Genomic DNA, 6,018 nt, shown 5'->3' with positions numbered 1-6,018 from the left:
TAGGATTAAGTGATAGGTTCTGTATATATTGTATATATTGTTGTCTTTTAATTTATTTATTCTTTTAGTTTTGTCTTAGTTATCTAAATATGTTGATATGTAAATATGTAAATAGTGTATGGATGTGCATGAATGGGTACTATGAATGTAGAAGGGGGGTGTGGGGTGGGAGACTGGCCGGGTTAAGTCCTTTATTGGGAATGCAACAGTACCCAAATAAGACAGCTCACGACCTTTTCAATGTCTGCACAGGAAAGGACCAATCCCCATATGATGCATGCAAAATAATCCCAGCAGATGAACTTGCTCTTCAGAATGTAGTTTATTAAACGGTTCACAGAACGCGTTGCGGCATGTCAGCCTACCTCAACTGCACAGTTGAGGTAAGCTGACATGCCGCAACATGTTCTGTGAACTGTTTAATAAACTACATTCTGAAAAGCAAGTTCGTCTGCTGCGATTATTTTGCATGCTTTATTGGGAATGGTCCTTGCATTGTTTTGTTACGATTTAAAATAAAAAGTTCTGGCTTAAATACTGTGAGAATGGCAGCAATTTCAATTTTCTCATTGAAGTCAATAGGGGAATTCTGATTGATTGTTTGTGGCTCCTCCCACTTTTTAGGTTCCCCAAAATGTGACAGAAATTTTCAGGTTGACCCCATGACTAAGTGACCCAAGTTTGGCGAATTTAACTTAAAAGCTGTACGAGTGGCAAAAGTTTAAAATTTTCCAATGAAAGTCTCATGGGAAAAAATGGGATCTTCGGGGGGCCGCCCCAGGGGCTTGCAGGGTGGGATCGCTTAACAAAGCACAAGCAACATATTCGGGTATGTGGCGAACAAGTGTGCAAAGTTTGGTAATTGTACTCCTAAAAATATGGGAGGAGTAGCGTATGGAAAATTGCTAAATTTTCTTTGGCCGTTGCTAGCTCCGCCCCCATTTGGGGTGTCCCCCCAAAAATAATAGTTTTGTTCGGGGTGACACCAACAATATGTGATCCGAGTTTGGGGGAATGTAGTTTTAAAACTGTGCGGGTGAGAGCGACTTGAAATTTTCGCAAATGTTCGCGATCGGGCGAACCGGGCGAACAGCCATTGACTTCAATGGGCAGGCGAATTTTAAAACCCACAGGGACTCTTTCTGGCCACAATAGTGATGGAAAAGTTGTTTCAAGGGGACTAACACCTGGACATGCCAGAGGGGGATCCATGGCAAAACTCCCATGGAAAATTACGTAGTTGACGCAGAGTCCGGTTTTAATCCATAAAGGGCATAAATCACCTAACATTCCTAATTTTTTTGGAATAACGTGCTTTAAAACATCAGGTATGATGTTGTATCGATCATGTAGTGTAACGGTTACGCCCGCTTCACAGTGACAGACCAAACTCCCTGTTTAACGCACCGCAAACAGTCCATTTGCACAACCGCAAACTCCCCATTTGCACAAGGTTGGATACCAAGTTAGCCATGTACCGTTCCTTGTCCTCACTGATGTCATTGAAGGTCTCTTCCTCCACCCAGCCACGTACAACACCAAGGGTCCCTGAAAAGTGACAACAAGCCCCCTGGGATGCCTGCTGTGTTTGGTCTTCCACCTCCTCAAAGCCACCTTCCTCCTCTGACTCCTCTTCTTCAGACTCCTCTCTCTGCGTTATTATAAGGTGTGTTAAGTAGTACTATTTCTATCAGTTTAATCCCTGTTACGTCCACTAGTATTATTATTATTGTTAATATTATTATAAGGTGTGTTAAATAGTACTATTCCTATCAGTTTAATCCCTGTTACGCCCCCTATCAGGGGACGTGTATATGGCATCGATTTTAGGAACCGGGAGATGGAAAAAGACGCTTGGTCGGTCCTCCTACTTTAAATTTGGGGCACTGAGCGTGCAATCAAATGTGCCACCAGATATGAGCGGCGTGTTAAATAGTACTATTCTTATCAGTTTAATCCCTGTTACGTCCCTTATCAGGGGACGTGTATATGGCATCAATTTTAGGAACCGGGAGATGGAAAAAGATGCTTGGTCGGTCCTCTTAATTCCAATTTGGGGCACTGCGCGTGTGCTGTGTAATGTACTGTGCAATCCCAATATGTGTGGTGTGTTAAGTAGTACTATTCCTATCAGTTTAATCCCTATTATGTCCCCTATCAGGGGACGTGTATGGAATAGATTTTAGACAACCGCAAAGAGTTGTCAATAGTTGACACACTCATGACATAAATTGTATTCCTCTATGCGTCAATCTTGGTGTAGTGATGACTGTGCTCGTGCGCACGTTTGGGAGATTGCAGGCGATGTTTTTTTTTCAAAGCCTAAGGTTGTGCTGAGGTAGTTCATTGACAGTTAAGTGACCCAGAAAACAATGATTCTGCAGTGTGGGCCCATTGTTGGCCTAGTAGGCTTTAATGATCACCTTAGATGATCACAAAGAAAATTAATGTTTTTTCTATGCAAAATGATCCAGCCGATCGCTTTTGGTCTGTTCACAATGAAGCAACGACCTTATCATCTGGGGTGTGCCAACATTGCCACTGCCAACACACTCATAGAGGTGGTCGCTGCATTGTGATACGCAAGCCCCTTAACCACAACAAGGTAATGATCACGAAGGGGAATTGACACATGTATGTGCCTTTTTTTGGTTTGGTTTTTGAATCCACAGTGCAGCACCAGAGGCCAGAAAAATTAGGCATGTATACATGCCTGAAAAATTTGGTATTGTTGCAGCCGCTGTAGCAGCGGCCAGAAAAATTCATGTTTCCCAGGCAGAAAGTGCCCTAAAACATTGCAGCTTGAACCCTAGTTGGTGGCGGATAAGTCACGCAAGTCATCCGGCATTCAGAGATAAAATACAGCAGCGTGTGGACCATTTATAGCCCAAGGCAGCTCATCTCAGTCATCAGGCCTTTTTTAGTCGAATGTATCGCCCACTGTCAGTCCCTTTGGGATCCATCCCTCATTCATCTTAATAAAGGTGAGGTACTCTAGACTTTTTTTACCTAGGCGACTTCTCTTCTCAGTGACAATACCTCCTGCTGCACTGAAGGTCCTTTCTGAAAGGACACTTGAAGTGGGGCAGGCCAGAAGTTCTATCGCAAATTGGGATAGCTCAGGCCACAGGTCAAGCCTGCACACCAAGTAGTCAAGGGGTTCATCGCTCCTCAGAGTGTCGATATCTGCAGTTAAGGCGAGGTAGTCTGCTACCTGTCGGTCAAGTCGTTCTCTGAGGGTGGACCCCGAAGGGCTGTGACGATGCGTAGGACTTAAAAAGCTCTGCATGTCCTCCATCAACAACACGTCTGTAAAGTGTCCTGTCGTTGCCGGCGTGGTCGTGGTAGGAGGAGGATTACTTTCACCTCTTCCCCTGTTAGATTCCAGTTGTGCTGTGACATTACCCTTATACGCTGTGTAAAGCATACTTTTTAATTTATTTTGGAACTGCTGCATCCTTTCCGACTTCCGGTAATTCGGTAACATTTCAGGCACTTTCTGCTTATACCGGGGGTCTAGTAGCGTGGCCACCCAGTACAGGTCGTTCTCCTTCAGCCTTTTTATACGAGGGTCCCTCAACAGGCACGACAGCATGAAAGACCCCATTTGCACAAGGTTGGATGCCGAGCTCCTCATGTCCCGTTCTTCATCCTCACTGATCTCACTGAAAGTCTGTTCTTCCCCCCAGCCACGTACAACACCATGGGTACCTGTCACAGCCAGACATCTGAGAAGCTCTGACAGATGTTCTTCAGAACCTCCTGCTTGAGGTTCTTTTGTTTTGCTTTCGTTTCGTCATCTTGTTTCCCTCTCTCAGCTGTCATCTAGTTGCACTGATTGCATCCCTTTAAATCCCATCCCCTCCCATACTGCATCACTTTGCTGTTTATACAACTTCCTGGAGTATGTACATGCTGGATGCTACAACTTATGCTTCTACAGATAAGTCAGTTCATTTATTTGTGTTTTCTTGTATGCTTGATCTTAGGTGACCCTGACTCCCTCCGTATTAAGTGTAGGGAGCCGGTGGTCGTGTCCCCTCACTATTATAGGGTGTTCAGGTGTTATACAGTCGAGGCACGAGGGCATGCAATTTTCTATCATAGAGATCTTTGCATAGGCTGAGAAGACAGGGAGAGTTTCGACTCCGTTTCTTTTGGCACAGGTTGCAAATGTCATCGCTGTTATCATAAGCAGACACACCAAAAAAAATTCCACACTGCTGAGCTTTGCAATTACGGCATTCTGGTGGTGGCAACAGCATGCGTTTATTGACGTGCTGTCTGGCTGACCACGGGTGCCGATACATGCTGTCTGACTGTGCCACTAGCTCCTTGCGACGACCTCCCCCTGCTTCCAACTCGTCTCCTCCTCCTCTCTGTCTCCCCATCTGAACTTTCCCCCTGTTCTTCTTCTCTTCTAAAAGGCACCCAGGTGACATCCACAGACACATCATCATCATTAACTGCTTCACTTGTATCTGACAACTCAGCAAAGGAAGCAGCGGCGAGTACAACATCATCATCACACCGTACGTCCATGTGTGTAATGCTGCCTGACTGAGACATATCCCTGTTATCTACATCCTCTTGCAATAATGGTTGCGCATCACTCATTTCTTCCAACTGATGTGTAAATAACTCCTCTGACAGATCAAGTGAAGTGGCTGTGGTGCTAGTGTTGGTGGTGGCAGCAGGCGGGCGAGTGGTAACTTGAGAGGTGCCCGAAGCTGAGCTGGAGGATGATGGTGCGTCAAGGTTCCGAGCGGAAGCTGTAGAAGATTGGGTGTCCTGTGTTAGCCAGTCAACTATGTCCTCAGAACTTTTCAAGTTCAGGGTACGTGGCCTCTGAACACTGGGCATTAGTCTAGTACGAAAGGGAATCACAGCACCATGACCACGACTGCCCCTGCCGGGTGGCCTGCCTCTGCCTGTCATTTTTTTTAGATTAGCTAAGTTGTACTATGCGTGCAAGCTACTGTGACACCAGATATGAGTTGCGCTGAAGTGACACTATGGACAGCTTGGCCTTAAACACACAAACACGTGTGTGCAACTGACTGCTATTTATTCAGTAAAATTTTTTTCTTTAAATGGAATCGAATGTGACACCAGATATGAGTTGCGCTGGTGACACTATGCACTTGCAGGGCTGTGAGCCTGACACACACGCTGGCAGGCAGGCAACTGACTGCTATTATATTACAGTCCAAAAGTTTTTTTTTTTTTTTTAAATGCAAGCTATTGTGACACCAGAGATGAGTGGTGGCACTGGGAAAGTGGGCACAGTATACGCTGTGAGCCTGACACACACGCTGGCAGGCAACTGCAATTTGATTTTACAGAAAAAAAAAAAAGCAGACTGATGTTCTAGCCCTAAAAAGGGCTTTTTGGGGTGCTGTCCTTACAGCAGAGATCAGATGAGTCCTTCAGGACTGGAGTGGACACTGAATACACTGGCCTAGCTATCGATTTTCCTATTAAATCAGCAGCAGCTACACTGTCCCTCCTCTCACTAAGAATGCAGCTTCCAAATAAATCTAAAATGGATGCTGTCCAGGAGGTGGGAGGGTCTGGGAGGGAGGGTCTGCTGCTGATTGGCTGGAATGTGTCTCCTGACTGTGAGGTACAGGGTCAAAATTTGCTCAATGATGATGTATAGGGGGCGGACCGAACATCGCATATGTTTGCCCGCTGCCGATGTTTGCCGGCGAATAGTTCGGGACATCTCTAATGCCGGATCCGTCTTACCGGTGTTTCACCTTTTTTTCAGTCTGCGCATGCGCTGACCTGAAGAACAGATCCAGAATTCTGGTATTTTGAATTCTGGATCCGGCACTAATACATTCCTATGGGAAAAAAGGCATTTAGGCAAGTCTTCAGTTTTTGTCGCCGGAGATAAAACCGTATCATGCTACGTTTTTCTCTTTTGCCTGATCAGTCAAAGTGACTGAACTGAAGACATCCTGATGCATCCTGAACAGATTACTCTCCATTCAGAATGCATTGGGATATGCC

The sequence above is a fragment of the Bufo gargarizans genome, chromosome 7, assembly GCF_014858855.1.
Source record: "Bufo gargarizans isolate SCDJY-AF-19 chromosome 7, ASM1485885v1, whole genome shotgun sequence".
NCBI classification, from domain to species: Eukaryota; Metazoa; Chordata; class Amphibia; order Anura; family Bufonidae; genus Bufo; species Bufo gargarizans.
The sequence above is the reverse complement of the archived record's forward strand: the minus strand, read 5'-3'. Positions refer to the sequence as shown.